This window comes from Heloderma suspectum, chromosome 2, assembly GCF_057233095.1.
Source record: "Heloderma suspectum isolate Gila_16-S chromosome 2, 16-S_ref, whole genome shotgun sequence".
Classification (NCBI taxonomy): domain Eukaryota; kingdom Metazoa; phylum Chordata; class Lepidosauria; order Squamata; family Helodermatidae; genus Heloderma; species Heloderma suspectum.
The window spans coordinates 84,859,639-84,884,566 of NC_139459.1; positions in this window are offsets into that span (position 1 = coordinate 84,859,639).

Below are 24,928 nucleotides of genomic sequence, written 5' to 3' on the forward strand. Positions count from 1 at the left end.
TGAAGTCCCCCATGCCCCCCAAATCTGCTCCAGAGGTTTGGGGGATTGTTTGGAAGTAACAGCGTGGCATGGTGGGCTGCAGGAGGAGGGGGAATTGCTGAAATGCACCTCCCTTCCTGTTCTGCTTACAGAAGCTTCCACTGGATCAGAGAGCACGACATCAGCAGAGTGACAACACCTGGGCACAACTCATAGTTGTTGCACCCCATAAACTGTATGGACAGAGTATAAATATTCTAAATAAATAAGTGGCAATGAACAGACTGATATTCAAATAATACAGATTGTTGGTGGTTTTTTTAAATGAACAGGAGACAACACCAACAAATCTTTGATTTCCAAGCTCTAATTCTGTATTTCTCAAAGACAACCAGGGAGCTGCAAACACAGAAGGCATGGTTGACCAATGCCACAATCTAGGACTGTGTATGTTGCAGGGCTGGCCCTCCCATGAAGCAGGGCGAGGAGCCTGCATCAGGTGCCAGAGCAGGCGGAGCAACAAATTGTGCTGTTCCCCTCCCCCTGCCCTTCCACAGAGGGCCTGCCACCACCTCCAGTGGATGCTCTAGAGAGCCCTGCCAGCCGCTCTCTTGCTGTGGCATTTGCAGGAGCAAGAGAGTGGCCAGCAGGCCTCTCTGGAGCAGCTGCCTGCCCTCCATTTCCTTGTTGCATGTCTCCCTTTCCCTTATATTTGCTGCTGCCGCATCGGCTCTATGGAGAGCCACACAGCCAGAAGAATTGGCCACAGAGCTCTCATGAGAGCCCCGCAGACACTTCTTCCAGCCGCGTGGCTCTTGATAGAACTGACATGGTGGTGGCAAATGTAAGGGAAAGGGGGTGCATGATGGGAGGGGGAAGGGAAAGGTGGATACATGGCAGGCAGGAAGGGGTGTGATCTGGTGGCAGTGCATGTTCTCTCCCACCTTAGGTGGCATGAGAGCTTGCTCTGGAGCTGGCACGTTGGAGCTAATACCAGGAATACCAAACACATTGCAATTTATGTTCAGCTTGGATTAGCTTCAGTTTTTGCATGAATATTTGTTCATGTAAATGAGCTTCCTAGAAGGGAAGTTGGGAGTGTTATGGTGAGTAACAGAAGTCCTTTTTCAAGAAAGCATGAATAAGTCTAAGAACTAAAGTGCCAGCATATTCAGTACAGCTTATTCACATTAACTAAGCAAGACTTTTCTTCGCTTTCTGCTACTGTCATTTTCACGCCTTCTGCCTTGCTGTTCTTTTATGCCTGTATAAATCTTTTTCTTTTCTCGGTCAAGCCAACTCCCTTGCTTTCCCTAAATCTCTCCTTGCAAATCCCCCTTTAAAAATCCTCCATGGACCACCCTAGTATCTCTTCTGCTTTGCCTGTAGTCAGTTCACCCATTATCAGTTGCTATCCTTTCCCCTCATCTTTGTTCTCTCCATCTTGCTTCTGCATAGTTTTCCTACACTACCTAGCATGCCCTTGGCACAAACTTGCATCATTTAAAGCCTACCACCCACAAACTCTGCTAGGTTTTATCCCGGTTGTACTTTTATGTTGTAGTTTTAAGCTTTCATGTTTTATATTGTTTTATGTTGTACTTTGCGGTTTTAATTTTTGTGAACCGCCCAGAGAGCTTCAGCTATTGGGCAGTATAGAAATGAAATTAAATAAATAAAATTAACTCCTGAACATAACGCTGTGGGGCCACTGCCATACTCACAACAGTGCTCATGGAGAAGCGCTATCTGTGTGAACCGGTGCCTCCACAAGTGCCTTCTATGTGGCTTGCTGTGGTTTACACTACCTCAGTGACTCAAAGAGTGTAGTTGAACTCACGGTAGCTGCCGCACCAGTTCACAGAGACAGTGCCTCCAAAGCACAGAGATGTTTCTAGAGGGGCAAAGTGGGTGCTCACCTGGGGGACCAAGAGATCCAGGGTGCCAAATGACCCCCAGGCAGGCAGGCAGGCAGGCAGCAGCAATAGCGGCCAGGCAAAACTTGCCATTCAGTAAAGGAAAGCACTGCATTGGCCAGTCCATGCTGCAGCCAGGTGCCATTTTACACAAAAATATCATCCCTAGCGTGAGAGGCAGCGAGCTGAACCAATAAACTTGCTAACCTTGCAAGGTGCACAGCCAGTGAGGGCACTGGAGCAGTTAGAGGCCTGCCCCCTCAATGCCCCAGGAGCCATATTGCCTGTGTGTCCTGAAAGCATCATCTGATTGGTTCAGCTTGCTACCACTCTCATACTGGGGGAAATATTGTGATTTAAAATGGTGCGCAGCTGCAGCCGGGACTAGCTCATGCAATGCTTTCCTTTACTGTGTGCCAAGCCTTGCCTGGACAGTACTGATGCCTGCCTGGGGGCCATTTGGGGGCCATTACAGCCATCAACACTTGCCCCTGCTGCTAGGAAGGATGCAGAAGACTTGGGGGAAGCAGGAGACTCAGGAGTAAGGGAACAAAGGCTTCCCTTTTCCTAACTTTTTCCAACTTACTCACACACCCCCACACACACACACACATATGTACAGAAGGTGTTGTCTGTGCTGGAGCTTTGCTCCAATAACCTTTGTAAAATGCTTTTTAGAAGAAAAGAACCCATTTTTTCCCCTTCCTGCTGCTGTGTGATGTGTGTGTGGGGGCAGGCAGGGCGGGGAGCAAGTCACTGACTGACTAGACATGGGGAAGAAACAGCAGGACAGCAAAACAGCTGGGGGGGGAGGGGGAACAGCTTGCCCAGCCCTTTCCCAAGTGTAAAGGTGGATGAAACCACACTTACCTGGGTCCGCCGGGGGGGAGGCAATCCATTCCTCCCCCTGGAATCCTCTATGGGGGGGAGGCGATCTGTTCCTCCCCCCCAGAATCCTGCCTGGCCGGCTCCGCTCCGCGGCAATGCGCGGAGCCGCCAGCCAGGCCAATCTGCAGCCAGGCCTCCATCTGCTGCCAGGCTGCTGTGGATGCAAATGGCGTCCTGCATAGGGGACGCCATTTGTGTCCCTGCTTGGCCCATGATAGGCTACGTAAGTACTTATGTAGCCTATCACGGCTAAAGCGGGGACGCAAATGGTGTAGCGGATGCCATTTGCATCCCTGCGGGTAGCTGCGATAGGCTACATAAATATTTACATAGCCTATCATGGCTACCTGAAGGGACGCAAATGGCGTCCGTTACGCACGACACCATTCACGGCAGCACACCGGACAGAGGACAGCAGCGGCCGGATCCGGACTTGCCGGAGGCAGGTAGGGTCTGGTCCATGCAGGCTTCATGGGGTGGGGGGGATTGCTCCGTTCCGCCACAGACTCCGGGGGCTGGATTCTTAAGAATCTGGCCTCACTGGAGTCCGTGGCGGAATTCTCCACCATCCCTACGTAAGTGGCAGAAAAGCTAAAGCAGCAACCAGAAGGTCGCATTTCTGTTTTATAGGTATTGTATACCTGTTGAGACAGCCCTGCCTATGCAGGCATATAACTTGCTCACATGAGGTTTAAAACGGTGGATGAAGGTGTACACGGAAGTTCCACCTCCAGCATCACCTGCTAAATTCCTGGCCTTTCCATGTTGACAGGGGCGGTTTGAAGGGAGCTTCTCCTTGTGTCTGCTTGAATGTGAGCAGAAGCCCCTGCACAGGGCCAGCATCAAGGGTAGGCATGGTCGGGCATCTGCTGAGGGCCCACACACCCCAGCAGGGGCCCATTGACAAGAGCCCCTGGACTTCCTCTTCCCTATTGCAACCTGCTTGTTCCTCTGGCCTTCACTCTGACCCAGACAACGGTGGTGGTGGTGGTGAGGAGGAGCAGATGCCACCGCCTGCTTGTTCACTGGCTCCCTGCCTGTCGAGCAAGCAAGTGGTAGCAATGATGAGAAAGAGGACAAGGACCAATAGTAGCCGATGACAACGGCAGTGAGAAGGTAGACTCGCTGAGGGAGGGGGCCTAATAAGGGTGTCTTGCCCAACAGCCCTCAAAAACCTGGAACTGATGCTGCCTCTGCAAATTGGGAACCATGATACAGCAGAGTCCCCAGTCACATGGAGGCACCTCCTCATATTCACATGAATGCAGGTAGAAAGCCCCTTCTGGCTGAACACAGGAATGTGAGGAACTGAGCAGATAAGGGCAGGGAAGCTGGAGGCAGGGCTTGCATGTACGTCCTTCCCCCCAGTGCCCCTTTAGCTCTCATGTGAGCAGGCTGCATGCCTGCATAGGACTCGTGTGAGCCATGAAGCACTCCTGTGCTGCTCATATGGTGGCTACTATCAAGCGTGAACTAAGCCTAAAAGAAAAGTAGGCATTTTGTATACAGGCAATCATAAATGGCTAAAAAATAACCAAGAATATTATCCTCTGGCCTTGCCGAATTTTAGTTCCCCAAACCAAATGCCTCCAGCTGTGTGGACTTCCCTAAATGTCTTTGAGCTACTTGGGGCCAAGTCCTGAGAAGAGATGGTGACAATCACTCCCCTGCCCTTGACATAGCTGGAGCAAAGAGAAAACAATTAATTGATATTGGCCTAAAATGGCACTGTCTGGGAGATTTAAGATGCCATCCTTGCTTGAAGGTTTATCTTTTTGGATCCCTGACAGCTCTGTTCTTTTTATGCAAATAAGTTATGCACACTGGGATAGAGAGTACCTGAAGTCAAAAGCAATCAAATCTGACATACCAAGACAGCATATATCTTAAGATGAACATACTGCCATTCAGAGAATGCTACAGTATGTTTTTCAAGACAAGAAAAGCATTTTTTAACAATAAAAATTCTGAAACAGGGACAAAAGAGGCATTGCTAGGGTCTTAAAAGATTCAGGGCACAGGCCCATAACACAAATTTGCATGCATACACACACACTCACACACACACACACACACACATATATATATATATATATATATATATATGAGTCTAAGTGCACATCTAAAATATGTGTGTGTGTGTGGTATGTTCATGCAGTGTGCTTGTGTGTGTGTATAGATTACATACATACATACATACATAATACATACATACATACATACATACATACATAAGAAGTGTGCACTGACCCCCCACCCCACTTCAACTCAGACCCTGATTCAGCATTTTGGAAAACATCCCATTTCTACTCTGGCCAATTTGTAGTTGGACCACTTCAGCTCAGCACCAAACCTGAGTCAAGGTTTGGAAAGATGAGTCTTTATGCTTCCTGCTGACTACCATGGGAAATTAGAAAAAAAATGTAACTTTTTTGTCTTGGTCAGAACTGGATAATTTCAGGCATAGTAGCCCCCTAGAAGAGGATTACACCTGCCCAATGTCAGAAAAATAGATGCAGGGTTTATATTTTGATTTTCTTTTTTTAAAGGGAACTGCCAATAACGTTTTAATTCCTTGGAAGAATTGGATAAAAAATTCAAGTTTCATTGCCCCATCAGAGGAGATCATGTCTGCCAAATTTCAGAATGATAGCCACAAGGGTTTTTGTGCAAGGATGGCCTTGACATTTTGAGGTCTCCAAAAGAAAACATACTTATCCCTATGTTCCTTGTGGACCATTCTGTGGACCATTGTTCTGAAAATTACAGACAGCCTAGAGGTGTCCCTAAGTAAGAAACTAGCAACGTTTCAGAAGGATAGGAGTGATTTGCTTTCCCTTCCTTTCACCCCTTCCCCAATAGTTTTTGGGTAAATTTGTAAGAAAATGCACAGGTCATTAGAGGTGTCCCGCAGGCAACAAGCCTGCAAAGTTTCCAAAGGATATGTTGTTGTTCAGTCGTTAAGTCGTGTCCGACTCTTCATGACCCCATGGACCATAGCACGCCAGGCCTTCCTGTTCTCCGCTCTCTCCCGGAGTGTGCTCAAGTTCATATTCATTGCATCGGTGATGCTATCTAGCCATCTCATCCTCTGCCATCCCCTTCTCCTTTTGCCTTCAGTCTTTCCCAGCATCAGGGTCTTTTCCAGGGAGTTTTCTCTTCGCATTAGGTGGCCAAAATATTGGAGCTTCAGCTTCAGTATCTGTCCTTCCAATGAGCACTCAGGGTTGATTTCCTTTAGCATGGACTGATTTGACCTCCTGGCAGTCCAAGGGACTCGTAAGAGTCTTTTCCAGCACCACAATTCGAACACATCAATTCTTTGGCGCTCAGCCTTCCTTATAGTCCAGCTCTCACAGCCATACGTTACTACTGGGAAAACCATAGCTTTGATTATATGGACCTTTGTCGGCAAGGTGATGTCTCTGCTTCTTACTATGCTGTCTAGGTTTGCCATAGCTTTCCTCCCAAGGAGCAAACATCTTCTAATTTAATGGCTACAGTCACCGTCTGCGGTGATCTTGGCACCCAAGAAAGTAAAATCTGTCACTGCTTCCATTTCTTCCTCTTCTATATGCCTGGAAGTGATAGGGCCAGATGCCATGATCTTAGTTTTTTTAATGTTGATTTTCAAACCAGCTTTTGAACTCTCCTCTTTCACCCTCAACAAGACGCTCTTTAGATTCTCTTCGCTTTCTGCCATTAGGGTGGTATCGTCTGCGTATCTGAGATTGTTGATAATTCTCCTGGCAATCTTAATTCCGACCTGTGATTCATCCAACCTGGCGTTTCTCATGATGTACTCTGCATATAAGTTAAATAAGCAGGGCAACACTGTACAGCCTTGTTGTACTCCTTTCCCAATTTCGAACCAATCGGTTGTTCCATGTCTGGTTCTTACTGTTGCTTCTTGACCCTCTTACAGGTTTCTCAGGAGACAGGTAAAGTGGTCTGGTACTCCCATCTCTTTTAAGAATTTGCCACAGTTTGTTGTGATCCACACAATCAAAGGCTTTAGCGTAGTCAATGAAGCAGAAATAGATGTTTTTCTGGAATTTTCTTGATTTCTCCATGATCCAGCGAATGTTGGCAATTTGATCTCTAGTTCCTCTACCTCTTCGAAACCCAGCTTGTACTTCCGGTAGTTCTCGGTTCGCTGAAGCCTAGCTTGTAGGATTTTGAGCATAACCTTGCTGGCATGTGAAATGAGCGCAATTGTACGGTAGTTTGAACCCTCTTTGGCATTGCCTAGGGATGTACAAATTGTGTACCTTCCGTGCCACTTGACTTCCGCAGTTTACAGCCAGTGCTCCGTACCGTCGTTCGCAAGCCCCTGGAATTCTCTTTTTTTTCTACTCCAAGAATTACGAAGATAAATCCATACCGACAGCTGTAATTCTGCATAACTTCCGTGAGAAAGGCTATTTTTCGTAGATATTTACGTATTACTTCCCCTGCCCTGCGACGTTCATTAATTACTTTGAGCCAAAACACTTCCTCCTCCTAGGGGCTTCCCAAAGCAAGGCTGCCCTAGGTGTGTCTCAGCGATGCACTCTTTGTTTAAAGCAACACTGTTTGAAAGAAAGAAAAAACCTTTTAAAATGACCATGCTGGTCTGGAGCCCTGCATGAGGTATTATTCCCCCTGCTAGGCTTTCTATTTCCATATCCAGCCTTGTTGGTGACGTTGTGAGGCTAAAATGGAGAGGAGAACCAACTCTGTGCATGTCTACTCAGAAGTAAGTCTTATTGAGTTCAATGCGACTTACTCCTACACATGTCAGCACCCCACTTGCCCCCAGCTCAGCTTTGTATTTCCACATCCAGCTCATTAGCAAACCTCCTGTTAGTTATCTCACTGGGTGACTTTGGGCTGGACTCTAACCACTACATCGTACTTCTGTTATATGAAACTCTTGAAGAAAAAGAGACAGTATAATGGAAAGTTCTTTCTGAAGCAGTCACACTTCACTTGTACAAATGCAGCATGAAGGGAAAGATCAGCAACCTTCTCTTTGTTTGAATAAAAAGCACACTCTGCACATGCTCAGGGAATGGACAAAATGAGGAATAAACATACCAGGGAATATGAAGAACTATATTCTTCGTGTGTGTGTGTGTGTGTTTGTGTGTGTGTGTGTTTGTGTGTGTGTGTGTAATCTCCCTCAATCCAGCTGTTCCCTGGGGGGAAAAAAACCCCATTCACCCAAGGGTCTTCTGAGATAATTAACAGGAGGTTTGATAATGAAATGGATGTGGAAATGCAAAGCTGAGCTGGGGGCAAGTGGGGTGCTGATATGTGTAGGAGTAAGTCGCATTGAGCTCAGTAAGACTTACTTCTGAGTAGAAATGCACAGAGTTGGTTCTCCTCTCTGCTCAGCTTTGTAACAGGAGGATTGCTAATGAGCTGGGGGGGGAAGCGCGTACACAAATGGCGGCGGCCACGGCTGCCGCCATTTGCGTTCCTTATTTTGGCATGTCTTAGTCTACGTAAACATTTACGTAGACTAAGACGGCGAAAATAAGGGGAATGCAAATAGCGTAGACGCTACGCTATTTGTGTTCCCCTTATTTTCGCCGTCTTAGTCTACGTAAATGTTTACGTAGACTAAGACGTGCCAAAATAAGGAACACAAATGGCGGCGGCCGTGGCTGCCACCATTTGCGTACACGCATTTGTTTTGTTTTGTTTTTTTAAGTCAGCCGTGATAGGCTACGTAAAGATTTACATAGCCTATCATGGGTTTTTTTAAAAAACCTAGCCGTGATAGGCTACGTAAATCTTTATGTAGCCTATCACGTTTGTTTTTTTTTAAACTGGAAATGGCAGCAGCGGCAGCCGGTCGGAAGACCAGCCGCCACCGCCGCCGCCGCCGAACCACCACCGGAGCCACCGCCGGAGCCGCCGCCGGAGCCGCCGCCGCCGCCAGGAAGATCCGCCCAAGATAAGTCTCGTCCTGGGGGGGCGGGGGGGCAGGCCGTTCTGCCACCAATTTCGGGGGGCCGAATGCGCTGGAATTCGGCCTCCCCGAGATCCGTGGTGGAATTTTCGTACATCCCTAGCACAGAGTTGGTTCTCCTCTCCATTTTAGCCTCACAACGTCACCAACAAGGCTAGATGTGGAAATAGAAAGCCTAGCAGGGGTATAATACCTCGTGCATGGCTCCAGACTGGCATGGTCATTTTAAAAGGTTTTTTCTTTCTTTCAAACAGCGTTGCTTTAAACAAAGAGTGCATTGCTCAGGCACACCTACGGCAGCCTTGTTTTGGGAAGCCCCAAGGAGGAGGAAGTGTTTTGGCTCAAAGTAAACAGAGATGGAGGATTTCACTTGAAAAAGAACACCCACAAACAAGGTGGTGAGCACAATTCATTAAAAAAAAAACTTACATATTTATTATCGGAATATACTACCTTGCGTTTTTATTTACGAAAATTTCGCAACTCTGTGCGGATGACCAAAAAAAGCCGCATGACTGCTGGCTTCGCAGGACCTCGTGGTGCCGTTCTGCAGAGGATTCTGTGGCACAGACTGAATGGAATTTGATCCCATTTCAGTCCGTGGCGGAATTCTCTGACATCCCTAGCATTGCCCTTTGGGACTGGAATGTAAACTGACCTTTTCCAGTCTTGTGGCCACTGTTGAGTGTTCCAAATTTGTTGGCATATTGAGTGCAGCACTTTAACAGCATCATCTTTTAGGATCTTAAACAGCTCAGCTGGAATACTGTCATCTCCACTAGCTTTGTTGTTACTAATGCTTCCTAAGGCCCACTTGACTTCACTCTCGAGGATGTCCGGCTCAAGTTCAGTGACCCCACTATCATGGCTATCAGGGACATTCAGATCTTTCCTGTATAGTTCTTCTGTGTATTCTTGCCACCTCTTCTTAATCTCCTCTGCTTCTGTTAGGTCCCTGCCTTCTTTGTCCTATATCATGCCTGTCTTTGCACAAAACGTTCCCTTGAGATCTCCGATTTTCTTGAAAAGATCTCTAGTCTTTCCCATTCTATTGTTTTCCTCGATTTCTTTGCATTGTTCATTTAAGAAGGCCTTCTTGTCTCTCCTTGCTATTCTCTGGAACTCTGCATTCAGTGGGATATATCTTCCCCTTTCTCCCTTGCTTTTTGCTTCCATTCTTTTTCCTCAGCTACTTGTAAAGCCTCATCAGACAGCCACTTGGCTTTCTTGCATTTCTTTTTCTTTGGGATGGATTTCGTTGCTGCCTCCTGAACAATGTTACGGACCACTGTCCATAGTTCCTCAGGCACTCTGTCTATCAGGTCTAATCCCTTAAATCTATTCCTCACCTCCGCTGTATAGTCATAAGGGATATGATTTAGGTCATACCGGAATGGTGGTTTAGTGGTTTTCCCTACGTTCTTCAATTTAAGCTGGAATTTTGCAATAAGAAGCTCATGATCTGAGCCACAGTCAGCTCCAGGTCCTGTTTTTACTGACTGTATAGAGCTTCTCCATCTTTGGCTGCAAAGTACATAATCAATCTGATTTCGATATTGACCATTTGGTGATGTCCATGTGTAGAGTCACCTCTTGTGCTGTTGGAAAAGAGTGTTTGCTATGATCAGCGTGTTCTCTGGCCAAAACTCTATTAGCCTTTGTCCTGCTTCATTTTGTACACCAAGGCCATGCTTGCCTGTTATCCTGGTGATTTCTTGACTACCTGCTTTAGCATTCCAATCCCCTATGATGAAGAGGACATCTTTTTTTGGTGTTAGTTCTAGAAGGTGTTGTAGGTCTTCATAGAACCGATCAACCTCAGCTTCTTTGGCCTCAGTGGTTGGGGCATAGACTTGAATTACTGTGATGTTGAATGGTTTGCCTTGGATTCGTACTGAGATCATTCTATCGTTTTTGAAATTGTACCCCAGTACTGCTTTTCCCACCCTTTTGTTGACTCTGAGTGCTACTCCATTTCTTCTAAGGGATTCTTGCCCACAGTAGTAGATATGATAAACACCTGAATTAAATTTGCCCATGCTTGTCCATTTGAGTTCGCTGATTCTCAAGATGTCGATGTTCAATCTTGCCATCTCATGTTTGGCCATCTCCAGCTTATCTTGATTCATTGATCTGACATTCCAGGTTCCTAAACAATATTGTTCTTTACAGCATCAGACTTTCTTTTCACCACCAGACACATCCACAGCTGAGTGTCCTTTCAGCTTTGGCCCAGCCGCTTCACTCTTTCTGGCGCTACTTGGAAATTCCCTCTGCTCTTCCCCAGTAGTATATTGGACACCTTCCGACCTGAGGGTCTCATCTTCCGGCGTCATATCTTTTAGCCTTGTGATATGTTCCATGGGGTTTTCTTGGCAGGAATACTGGAGTGGGTTGCCATTTCCTGAGTCCTACAGCTATTTAGGAGGAATTAAAGTGAAGGGAGAGAAGGAAGTTTGTGGAGGCTGATTGGATCCTTTGCTGTACTGAAGCTACTAAACTTCTGCAGAATGCAAAGGTTCCATTTTGGGGCAGTAAAATCAGATGCTGTGTGAAATACCAGTATTTCACAGGGAGCTCTTTCTTCCCTTCCTTCTCCCTCTTCAAAATGTCATTGCAGGCAAGCTCCCAGCAGTGGCATGTAAGAGCAGAAAAGAAAAGTAGGGGGAGAGAGGTTTTTTGCACCTCAAAAAAACCCGACACCAGAGATTAGGGATAGTGACCTTCTAATGGTCATGTTAAACACCTTCTGATTAGGATCTCTAATCCCCTGCGCGACTTCACAGTTTTTACTTTTTGTTTTAGACTTTGAGAAAAGGAAACTTCATGCATGGCTAGCGCAAAAGCCACTGGACCTAACTGTCTGAAATTTGGTTGGTTCAGTCAGATCTGTAGGGGCTTCCAGATCCCCAAATTCCATGCACATATATGGAAGCACACACACAAAAAAAAGCTCTTTGCTTTGACACATTTTCTTGAAAATAGCGAAATTTACCGATGACTAGCACAAAAGCCACTAGGCCTAACTGTCTGAAATTTGGCAAGGTCAGGCATCTCTATGGGGGCTGGCAGGTCCCCAAATTCCATGCATGGCTGTGGAAGCACAAAAAAATATAGCTCTTTGCTATGACAGATTTGAAAATGGCAAATCTTACCTGTGACTAGCACAAAATCTTACCTGTGATTAGCAGACTAGACCTAACTGACTGAATTTGGCAGATTCAATCCGTTCCATGGGGGCTACCAAGCCTCCAAATTCCATGAATTTATCATACAAACTAAAAAAGTTATGGCCGTTTTTGTTTTCCAATGCAAGTCAATGAGAATATGTAAAAAAAAAAGGGGGGGGGGCAACAGCTCAAAAGATCCAGGTCCCAGTTCAAAAGATCTGGGGCCCATGCCCAGGTGGACCCTCTTAATGACACCCCTGAGGGATAATATCATTTCTTAAACTGTATTAGTTGTACAACATTACAGTGCTCTATTGCAGCACTGTTTAAAATAATATGTTATACAACTAATACAGTAGGGTAGCATTCTCTGCATGGCAGTGTGTTCACTTTAAGATATACAGTGCCTTGCATAAGTATTCACACACACACCCTTTGACTTTTCCACATTTTGTTGTGTTATAAAATTACATTTAATTTACTGGAAATTAAATTCCAGTAAATGTAATTCAATTTACTGGAATTAAAATGGATTAAATTAGGATTTCTTGTCACTGCTCTACACAAAATGGTCCATAATGTTAAAGTGGGGGGGATCTACATATTTTATGAAATGATTTACAAATAAAAAACTGAAAAGTCTGGATTGCTTAAGTATTCACCCCTTTTGCTGTGATATCCCTAAATAAGCCCTGGTGCAACCAACTGCCTTTAGAAATCACATTAGTTGAATAGAGTCCACCTGTGTGCAATTCATCTGTCACATGATCTCAGATTAAAAACACCTGTTCCTGGAAGGCCCCAGAGTTTGTTGGAGAGCATATCTAAGCAAACAGCATCATGAAGACCAAGGAGCTAGCAAAATAAGTCCAATATAAAGTTCTGGAGAAGCAACAAGCGGGATTGGGTTATAGAAAAATACCCCAAACTATGAACACCCCCAGAGCACCATTAAATCCATTATTACGAAATGGAAAGAATATGGCACGACCACAACTCTGCCTAGAGAAGGCCATCCACCACAACTCAGTGACCGGGTAAGGAGGGCATTAGTCAGAGAAGAACCAAGAGGCCAATGGCAACTCTGAAGGAGCTGGAGAGATCCACAGCTGAGATGGGAGAAACAGTCCACAGGACAACTATCACCCAGACACTCCACAAAGCTGGGCTTTATGGAACAGTGGCGAGAAGAAAGTCATTGCTGAAAAAAACCTACGTATATGAAACCCCTTTTGGATTTTGCCAAAACACATGTGAGAGACACAGCAAACATCTGGGGAAAGGTTCTCCGGTCTTATGAGACCAAAACTGAACTTTGGAGCCTTACCTCAAAACACTATGTGTGGTGCAAAGCCAACAGTGCCCTGAGAACACCATCCCCATGATGAAGTGTGGTGGTGGCAGCATCACATTGTGGGATTGCTTTTAATCATCAGGGACTAGGAAACTGGTTGGGATTGAGGGCAAGGTGGATGGAGCCAAATATAGGGCAATTCTAGAGGAAAACCTATTTCAGGCTGCAGGGGACTTGGGACTGGGGACTTGGGGTTAGGGGTGGACGAAAGTCACTTACCTGTCATCGAAGGCCGTTCGCGGTGGGGGGGAGGTGCTTCGCTGCTCCCTCCGCGAAGTTCAGGCCGGGGGGGAGGCTTCCCGCCTCGCCCGGCCGAAATTCAGGCTGGGGAGGAGGCGCCTCGCCTCGCCCGGCCGCGAACACGAAAGTAAAAAAAAAAAACGCCCCCTGATAGGCTACGTGACGATTCACGTAGCCTATCACGGCTAGATCTGCAAAGTCAGCCATGATAGGCTACGTAAATCGTCACGTAGCCTATCACGGGTGACTTAAAAAAAAAAAAAAAAGCGCGTACGCGAATGGCGGCCCCCATAGGGAGCCGCCATTCGCGTTCCTTATTTAGTCGCTGTAGTCTACGTAAATGTTTACGTAGACTACGGCGAAAATAAGGGCAATGCAAATAGCGTTGCCCTTATTTTCGCCGTAGTCTACGTAAACATTTACGTAGACTACAGCGACCAAATAAGGAACGGGAATGGCGGCTCCCTATGGGGGCCGCCATTATCCGTACACTCTTCTTTCTTTTTTTTTTAAAGTCACCCGTGATAGGCTATGTGACGATTCACGTAGCCTATCACGGCTGACTTTGCAAATCTAGCCGTGATAGGCTACGTGAATTGTCACGTAGCCTATCAGGGGGCGGGTTTTTTTTTTCTTTCATTGCAATGATGGCAGCGGCAGCCGGTCGAAAGACCGGCTGCCGCTCCCGCCTCGCTCGAACACCCACCGAACCGCCGGCCGGACCAGCCACCGGGAGGGACATTCGCCAAAGGTAAGTGCCGTCCCGGGGGGGGGTGCAGGGGGCGGGGGGGTGCAGAGGATTTCTCCCCGAAACTTGTTCGGGGGGCCGAACACGTTGGCGCTCGGCCCCCCAAAGTTTCGGGGAGAAATTCTCCGCCATCCCTACTTGGAGTTCACCTTCCAGCAGGACAATGGCCCTAAACACATAGCCAGAGTTACACTGGAGTGGTTTAAAAGCTAGAATCTGAATGTCTTCAATTGGCCCAGTCAAAGCCTAGACCTCAATCCAATCGAGAATCTGTGGCAAGTCTTGAAAATTGCTTTTCACCAAAGGTCCCCAGCCATCCTGACAGAGCTTGAGCAATTGCGGGTGTATAGGGGGGAGAAATGACAAGACGACACCAGTAGAGTTGGGATAAAACTGGGCCATATTTATTGACATATTACAATCTGCAAAGGAAGCACCGGAGGGCGCATAGAAAAATAAGTAATCATGGCAAGTATCGAGTGAGGCATTCATCGAGTGAGGCATTCATCATCTGAGGCGTGGCATCCACCGTAGCCACCCTGCAGATCAATCCACCCAATTCTTGGCTGGGAGACCTTCCCCTGTCACCCCCCCTCGAGCCACGGAACCCGAGCGGGTGAGGAGGGTCGGCCTCAGAGGTAAGCCGTATCTCCCAACTTGGGACCACGAAACCTGGAGCCAAAAGCCTCAGGCCTTACCAGTCAACTGAAATGGTGCCCACGAATGTTCACCTGTCCTCTCCCCCAGTGGAGTGCCCGCCCGGAACCGCCAGTACAGTTATGTGACCGGATGAGAATAGCAATCAGATGATACCAATCAGCCTACATTACTCCCTATCCCACCTGCAGTATGAAGTAGGCAAAAAACCCATAGCCCGGTCAATCTGGCTAAGAGCAAAAATTCCTACTTGGCCCCCAATCGGGCAACCAGTACAAACCACACTGCATGTTGGGCGGGAGGGAGGGAGCCAGAAAAGCCGCAATGAAAGAGGAGAGAGGGCGGTGCAGCCTAAATATCGGCCAGCTCACCCACCGCCCCACCGGGACATCGAGAGAGAGGGCCAATGGCCTTTAACCTCGTCCAGCCCTCCCCTCCACCTGCAACATCCCCCCCCCACGGCCAGGCAAGCTGGACACGGGGTGAGGGGACTTGCGGGTGCATAGGGGGAGAAATGACGAGACGACATCAGTAGAGTTGGCATAAAACTGGGCCACATTTATTGATATATTACATTCTGCGAAGGAAGCACCAGCGGGTGCATAGAAAAACAAGTAATCATGACAGGTATCAAGTGAGACATTCATCATCTGAGGCATGGCATCCACCATAGCCACCCTGCAGATCAATCCACCCAATTCTGGGCTGGGAGACCTTCCCCTGTCAACCCCCCTTGAGCCACGGAACCCGAGTGGGTGAGGAGGGTCAGCCTCAGAAGTAAGCCATATCTTCTAACTTGGGGCCACGAAACCCAGAGCCGAAAGCCTCGGGCCTTACCAGTCACCTGAAACATAGCCCACAAATGCTCACCTGTCCTCTCCCCCAGTGGAGTGCCCATCCAGAACTGCCACAGGAGGGTGACAAGCCTCTGCTTAGTCACCCCCCCCACCTATGCAGCAAAACACTCCAGGATACCCCTTCGCAGATCCGCTAAAAAGAAAACCTTGCCTAGGTCAGAGATGACCATCACCTTCAGAGATCCCAACCATCATTCCATGCCCCCCTTGGCAGCAGGTTGGACCCAATGGTGGCAATTCTGGGTCAGCGACATTAAATCAGCCGTAAATCTCAGGCTTGAAGAATCAGGGCCTTGCCCTTCAGCAGGCATAAATCATTCCCCCCATGTGCAGAACCAGAATCTGCGGGGGGAACCTTCACCAGCCCTTGTTGGAAGAACGTGGGCAGGAGGTGCTCCCAACGCATGCCGCATCTGCCCAACCACTGAATGGTGGCACACCGGCTGAGCCCCAGCCAGGCTCCGCCACTTGAGGAGGCACTCCAACCCGCCCAGAGAATCAAGCTGTGCCCCCAGATGAGCACCCATACCAGTTCCCTCACACTCCAGGTATCTGAAAGAACAAGAGACAAGCATGTGAACACCAACGTCCTCATATTCGAAAAGGCCCTGCAGTCTTTGCAGGTCTTGCAAAGGCCCGGTACGCTTTCGAGTGCCACCGGCCGACGGACTGCACTTTGTCTGATGTGAGCCTCAGAGATGAGGGGCAAATCCAACATTTTAAAGGCTGCAGAGTGACTACCCAGAATTGATGTTTGGTCAGGGGAGAGGAGTCACTAAGGCTGAAGAAGGGGTCGGGGAGACTCCCCCAGACCTCAAGAAAAAGCCCCTAGGGCGGCAACCGGACGAAGGTCCAGCACCAGGGCTGGGAAGAGCGATGCGCTGACCCCACTCCTGACCTGGTCGGTTCTGTACTTCCTCAGCCGAATAAAGACCACCCGCTGGGGAAATTGCACATCACCAAACTGCAAAGCCTCGTGTGGTGAGTTAACAAAAGCAGGCCACAGACCCCATAAACCCAGCACTATGTCTGGAGGCAGAAGGGCTCTGGAGTCTGGAGGCATCAGGGACCTCCAAGTCCAACCCTGGAGCACCTGCCTGACCCGGAAGTCGGCAGTGTTGTTGGCCCCATCCTTCATCTTAGCGCAGAAGGCCAGTGCAGCAAGCCTGCCCCCCAATAGTCCAGGCAGACAGCCATAGTTCCTTTCATGGGCTTTTGCAATTGATCGTAGTCCTAAATTGATTCCGGCTGAACAGTATGCTGAGGCCTTTGCTTGGGAAGAAACTGGAGCCAAAACTATGGTTACTCTGGCAGGATACCCTATGGGTAGGGTGAGAGAAAATCAAAGGAGCCTACACTAGATCTTACTTAAAGGCCAGGATTGGACTCATCTCCTGCACTGCCATAGTGCTGGGCATAGTAACGGAAGCTGAATAACAGGAAAACTCCTGCTATACGTATAGCCCAGACAGCACCCCTCAACTGTCACACAGAAAATCTTAACAATTTGTCATCTACTTCCAAAGACTGTCTCCATTCAAAAGTCACCAGGGGAGAAATGCGAGATAAGTTAGAAGCCACACAGTGAAACACAGAATGAATATTTGGACCTGTGAGTAGCATTCTAAATGTTTGTTAGCCATTCTGCTACTTAATGCTGAAGCACAGCACAGCAAACCTCTAAGTTTTAACAAGGAAGCTCGTTGATTTTTATTTTCTGTTTAACACACAGGCTTATAAAATATCAAATTCGAAGGTCAGGGGAGAAAATTAACAACAGGGATTAGCTGTTGGGTACAGTTAAAACTGGAAGACTTCAGCTTTTGCCACCCTCCAGGTGATGCCACCCTGGCTTCAAACACTGGCACACTAAGTTGGTGGTCTGAGCTTTCTCTTGCCTGTCCACCATGAAGGTGGACTGAGGGGCCTGTGATTGTTCCAACCCATTGCCCCTGGTTGGCAGCTGGTGAGGAAAACTCTGCTAGCATCACCCTCCGAAGCTGGCAGTGATATAAGTTGGGTTAGCAGCCCGTTACCTTCTAGAAGATGCTCCAGACGCATGCCGCATCCACCAACCACTGAATGGTGGCATACCAGCTAAGCCCGAGCTGGAATCCGCAGCTTGAGGAGGCACTCCGACCAGCACCGAAAACCATGCTGCGCTCACAGACGAGCACCTGCACTGGCTCACACACACTCCAGCCATCTAACAAAGCACATTCCTCCCATTAAGTTGAGGAAGCAAGCCGGACTGCTGATGGTTATCAGCGCATGACCTGAGAAAGGTCCTTGCCTTTCCCGCCCACAGGTTGTTCCTTCCTAGATGCAGCACCGGAACCTGCGGGGGAACACGCACCAACCCATAATGGAATGGAGTGGGAAGAAGGTGCTCTCGCTACAAGCTGCGCCTGTCAATCCACAAACACGTGCACATTGGAACAGGCTGCTCTGGGAGCTGCCACCTGACCTATATGCACTACAACCAGCTCGCAACACCATGCTGTGTCCGGACATGAGCATGCGTGTGCACGGGTTGACGTCCAATACATTGGTCTAAAGGAAGAAATAACTGTGAAGACAAGAGATGCCGAGCAGTAGAGTCCACACTTTAGGAATGGAAACAAGACCATAACTGTAAACTACTGGGAGGGCTACAACTGCTGCAGCTGAATGTGAGAGCAACACCCCAGGGCTCCCTATCAACCCAGGTACGGAAGGCCCTTGTCATGTGAGACATGAAATGCAGCATGGCTTACACTACTTAAATACACAACACTCAACGAGAGCCTCTTAGCATGGTCTCTGGAATATCCGACATCTGGGTATCAGAGGAAATGTTGGCACTGGCGTTCAACCTGCTGTTTGTATGCCTCATGAGAAAACAGGTGTTGCGCAGGGGGTGTTGCAAATTCAATACTACTACCTGATCCGTAAGGATCGGATTGCAGGAGGACTGTGTTTTACTGACCTGAATGGAGGCCTGCCCTTCACACACAAGGAATTTAAGGATGGATATAATGCCTTGAATCAGCCTGCATAGGCAATGCTGTGTATAAGAGAATTTCAAAAACTGGGAACTCAAGAGATCATAGGGCAGCCCTTGGGCATGGCACTATGCATCAGATGATCCTATACGTTGACCCTAACAGAGTAGTGTTGTTACTGCACAGTTGTAACCTTAATAAATTTAACCAGTTGGCTGAATTGGCAAAATTCCTGCCACTGACTGTGTGGAGTACGAAGCAGATGCCGCCTGTTCCTCAAGACCATGTCCTTGGTGAGAATGCTAAAGCCACTGCCCCACAATATAAACGAAGAACAACCCTTACAATAAATCCAGTGACGCAGGTTAGGCGGAGGGCCAGGGATTGGCCCAAAGTCACACAGTGAGCTTTACGGCCGAGTGGGGACTAGAACACATATCTCCCAGTCAGCTATGCTATTTGCGTTCCCCTTATTTTCGCCGTCTTGGTCTACATAAATGTAAATGTTTACGTAGACTAAGATGTGCCAAAATAAGGAACACAAATTGCGGCGGCCATGGCCGCCGCCATTTGCGTACGCGCGTTGTTGTTGTTGTTTTTTAAGTCAGCCGTAATAGGCTACGTAAACATTTACGTAGCCTATCACGGCTGACTGCAGGGGCTCCGGCCACCGCCATTTGCATCCCTGCTAGCCAACGGCCGGATGTCCGGCTGCTGGCGGAGCCGGCCGGCGGCTCCGCAAAATCCCTGCGGAGCACAGCCGGTCGACCAGGATTCCGGGGGGGGAGGAACAGAGCGCCTCCCCCCCCGGCAAGGATTCTGGGGGGAGGAAAGGAACGCCTCCCCCCCCCCAACCATAAACATAATCCGTGAAAGGTAAGTGCCTTTCGTACATCCCTAATTGTCCCATACAATTAGGCCTGACCCTCCTTAGCTTAGGCAGAGCGGAAGACTCATGCTCCTCCAGACCATGCCCTTAGAGCAAATGTTAAAGCTGCTGCCCCACAAAATGAATGAGGAACAACCCCTTACAACAACCCGGTGAGGAAGGTTAGGGAGAGGGGCGAGGGATTGGCCCAAAGTCACTCAGTGAACTCCATGGCTACTGGGGACTAGAACCCATACCTCTCTCAGTCCCAATACCGTGCTCTAACCACTGCAACAAGCTGGCACTCGAAGGTGCCCGGGAGGTATGTAAACAATAGAGCCTCAAACCCACAGGGCTACTACACAGGGGTCAGCAATGGCTCTACCAGGATGTCCCACCAGATTCTTGCCACGTCCTACCCGGGGAAGCTGGGGATTGAGCCACAGACATTCTTTAACAAAACAGGGGCTCTATGAAGTGCTCAAAGGCTCCCTGTCTATAATTTAAGCAAAGGGGGGGTCTTCCATAGGGGTGGACGAAATTCACTTACCTGTCCTCAAAGCTTTTCACGGTGGGGGGGAGGCGCTTCGCTGCTCCCCCTGCAAAGTTCAGGCCGGGGGGGAGGCTTCCCGCCTCGCCCAGCCGAAATTCAGGCTGGGGGGGAGGCTTCCCGCCTCGCCCAGCCAAAATTCAGGCCGGGGAGGAAGCGCCTCGCCTCGCCCGGCTGCGAACTCAAAAGTTTTTTTTTAAAAAAAAAACGCCCCCGTGATAGGCTATGTGACGATTAATGTAGCCTATCATGGCTAGATCTGCAAAGTCAGCCGTGATAGGCTACGTTAATCGTCACGTAGCCTATCACGGGTGACTTAAAAAAAAAAAAAAAAAAGCGCGTACGCAAATACGTAGTCTTTTTTTTAAGTCACCCGTGATAGGCTACGTGACGATTTCCAGATTACACCAAAGAAATTGCTGATAAAAGAAGGCAATTTACCAAGGCGAAAAACCTGGCAAAACAAATGAACTTACAATATCATTTAAAATATCCTGCTACATTTTGCCTTGTTTCTGAAGGTCAGATGAAGAAGTTTCTAAATCACGAAATGGCAGAGGCGTGGCTAATCAGAAAATCATGTGAGACTTCTGTTTCAGCCCCATGAACTGGAATCTATAAACATGTTTTGTTAACTGGCTATGTTTAGTCTGTAAGATCCAGGCTAGGCCAGAGATAATTGCTCATATATATTCGTCTTTTCTCTCTCATCCCCCCCCCTTTTCTTTAAATCCTTTCTTTTTAAATGGATATGTTATACTGTACTTAAATTTACTGTTTGAGGGTGTATAGAAATGCGCACGCTCTTTTATATATCCAGTACATAATATATTAGTGATTGCTCTAAGGTTGATTTTAAGCTTTATTATTATACAACAATATAAAATTTATTAGTGACTTATTATTATTTATCCTTTCTAATTTCCTTTCTTTTTTATTATTATTACTATCATTATTATGAGACTCGTTAGTAATATTTCAGGCTGGTTAAATTGTTAAGCTCTACTATTATATGTTAACTGAAGGACAATATATGGTGGTTATTGCAAATGAATTGTAGGCCTGCTTCCTTGCCTTAAGACTGATGATATGATATTGAAATGTAAGGTTGATCATCTATGCTGTACTGAATTGTAATATTGCCAATGTTATAGGTATAACTTTTAAGTAGAGTGGTATTTGAACTTTGTTTGCAATGGAGTTTAAATTTAATCCTTTTAAGTAACTTCTTAATATTTTTTCATTTTTGTCTTGCTTTCTTCTTCCTTCTCCTGTTTTCTTTTTTCATTTTTTTCTTTTTCGTTATTGCTGTATCCTCCTAAGAATACTGTATTGTTGGGAAACTGTAGATATTGATTAGCTTGTTGGTACTGTTTATTTCATTTATAAAGATAAAAATGGAATAAAAAGTATTTTCATAATAGGATCTTGCTTTAAAAATAATTGAATCAGAGCCATGGAGCTGGGAGTTACCCTTTCATCCATGCCATTCGATGCTATTTACCCTGTGGTGGAATAGATTCAGAGTATCTTACCTGCATGTTTCCCCCTATGGAGCGAATAGCAACTTCAGGGAAGTGATTACGCACCCTGGATAGATAATATGTGAAGACATAAGCAATCAAAACTGACATGCCAAGACAGCATACAGTGCCTTGCATAAGTATTGACCCCTCTTTGATACTCCACATTTGGTTGTGTTATAACCTGGAATTAAAATGGAATTAATTGGTATGTTTACCATTTGATTTACACAACATATTTAACACTTTGAAGGTGCCGTTTTTTTGGCACAGAAATTAGTTAAAAGCAAACTGGCATTTGTGGGTTGCATAAGTATCCCCCCCCCCCTGCCGAGGCAATACTTGGTAGAAGCACCTTTGGCAGCAATTACAGCTGTAAGCCTTTGGGGATAAGTCTCTACCAGCTTTGCACATCTGGATCCTGCAGTTTTTGCCCATTCTTTTTGGCAAAAGTCCCTTCACCCCGCGTCCAACTTGCCTGGATGTGGGGGGGATGTTGCGGGGGGGGAAGGGCGGGATGAGGTCAAAGGCCATTGGCCCTCGCTCTCGACGTCCTGGTGGGGTGGGGTGTGAGCCAGCCAATATTTAGGCTGCGCCGCCCCCTCTCCTCTTTCATTCTGGCTTTTCTGGCTTGTTTGGCGGCGCAGCGGCGGCATCTTCTGCAAGGCGGTGTCCTTGGGAATGGTGGTTCACCCCCCTCGTGGCACGAGCTTGCTCCTTCTCCCTAGGCCTCGGCCTTCGCAGGGGAGAGGTGGACGAGGCGGCGGTGGCGTAAACGGCACGCTCCTTCTCCCGCAGGCCTCGGCATTTGCGGGTGGGGGAGCAAGGTGGCGGCGCCATGAACAGCACATCCCTTCTCCCCAGGCCATGGCTTTCATCGGGGAGAAGCAGATGAGGTGGCGGTGCCATAAACGGCGCGATCCTTGTCCCGCGGGCCTCGGCATTTGCAGGTGGGGGAGCAAGGCAGTGGCACCATGAACGGCGTGTCCCTTCTACCCAGGCCTCGGCCTTCGCGGGGGAGAGGTGGACAAGGCGGCAACGCCGTAAACGGCGCACTCCTTCTCCCACAGGCCTTGGCATTTGTCGGGGGAGGGAAGCGGGCAAGGCAGCGGCACCATGAAAGGCGCGTCCCTTCTCCCCCGGGCTGCAGCCTAAGCGGCGGACGAGGCGGCTATGGCCAGCCTGCCAGGATGCAGGTAGGCCGCCATCATTGCCCGGCAGTGTGCAGTACCTTGAGGAGGGGATTCCGGTGGAGCGGCAGCAGGAACGGCGCCTTTCTTCTCCCTCGGTCCTTGTGGGAGAGGAGTGGAGGAGGCCGCGGTGGTTGGCTTGCTGTTTGTGGCTAGGCTGCCTGCCCTGTCTAGCAGGGCATGTGGCGGCTGCCGGCAGGGACACAATCGTGTCTCCTGCACCTTGTTTTTTCTTTGGGGCAGGGGATGGCCTGAGTTTTTGCCATGCCTACAGCAACATATTTAGCTGGCCCAGCGGCTGAGCAGCTTGAAGGAATTGCCGCAGACATGGCAACATGCATCTTTGACCCTTCTTGGGCCATCTGGCCCAAGGTTTGGCTGAAAGGGCCCTGCGGGAGCAGTGCAATCCCGGGCGGTAGTCTCTCCAGAGGGGGCAGGGCTGTCCAGCCCTTCAGGGCCCTGCAATCCCCAGGTGTAGGGATGTATGAAAGTCACTTACCTTTTCGAAGGGTGACATTCACGGTGGGGGGGAGGCGCTCTGTCTATTCCCCCAAAATTCTCTCCGGCCGGCTCTGCTCCATGGAGGTTCCACAGAGCCGCTGGCTGGGGCCGCCCGCTAGGGAGGTACGAAAGTCACTTACCTGTTCACAGATTATGTTTTTCTCGTTTTGATCCCCAAACAAGATTTCCGCCCCCTCTTGCCAGATGTAGGATATATTTTTTTGTGGCAATTCTTGCAAATTGGACTATAATCGTATAACCAGTCCCTTTGGCATTTGGCACACAGAACGCCTGCTCAATATCAAGTAAATAATCAGATGACACAGGGAGTATCTCATGCAGAAGCTTATCTACAAAAGTAGACAAATTTACATCAGTAGGTAGATCTTTAATACTAATAATACGTACATTTGCCCTGCACATGAGAGCCCCAAGTTGGGAGATTCTGGCCAAAACATTGTTGTTAAAAGCTTATGATGCAGTCTCGTTCGTTGCCACCCTATCTTGCAGCTCGTTAACCTTCGCCTCCATTTTTTGCCAAGAAGTGTTAATTAAGTCCACAGCCCCTTGCAGGGCGGTGATGGAATTTTGAATTATATCAAGCCTCTTAGCCTGTTGAGCAAATTGCAAGGACAAAGTTTTTATCAGAGCAAGCAAGTAACTCCTCTGTATTTTTGTTTCTTGGAGCCTTTGCCACGGGAGGTATGGGGTGGGGGGAAGATGGAGATCCTGCTCCTTTTTTCTTCCTTGATGTATCCATCCTTCTCTTCAAACAGATCTTGTGGGTCCTCAAATGTTGTTGGTTTTTCTTAATCCATAAACTACATTGGAGCACGTCAGCCCTTTTTTCTCCTAATTAGATAGGAGTTTCAAAACAGCTTTGAGTGATGGTTAAGCTCTGGCAGGCTAGCCTTGGAGCCTAGCCCCCCTGCCACTTTGCAAAGGGTGCTATTCTTCCAAGACTTCATCCAGATGCTGCTCTTGCCTCCCCTTTTAATTCCAGGGGAAGATGAAAACATTTTTCAACCTTTTAAAAGCTGTTTGAGATAGTATCCCGTGGAGGCTCCATGGAATGCTGCCAGGGCGACATTGGCTCTGACTGGAAGTCCAGCAAATTCCTATTATGAATCTCCTGATACCGCATTTCGTTTTGCCTTTTCCCATTTCACTTTTGCTTTTTTTGTTACAGTTATATTTCTTTTGTTCTCCCGCAGCATTCTTCATTCTTTCTCTGCTCTGGATATCCTTCCTTCCCATTTCTTCTTCCTGCTTTGAAGGTTGCCACCTTCTTCCCCTGTGCCTCCCTTTTTTACAAGCCTTGCCCCTACGCCATGAAAGCGAAAGTTTCCCCAGCAAAACGTCTCTGTGTGTGTCAGGCTGTGGTTAAAGCAGGGATGGACAACCCAGTGCTCTCCAGGAATTACAACGCCTATCAGACCTACCCATCATGGGCAATAGCCAGGAATTATGGAAGTCATCATCCAAAATATCTGGAGGGCACCAGGTTATCCACCCCTGCATTAAAGGAACAAGAGCCACTCCAA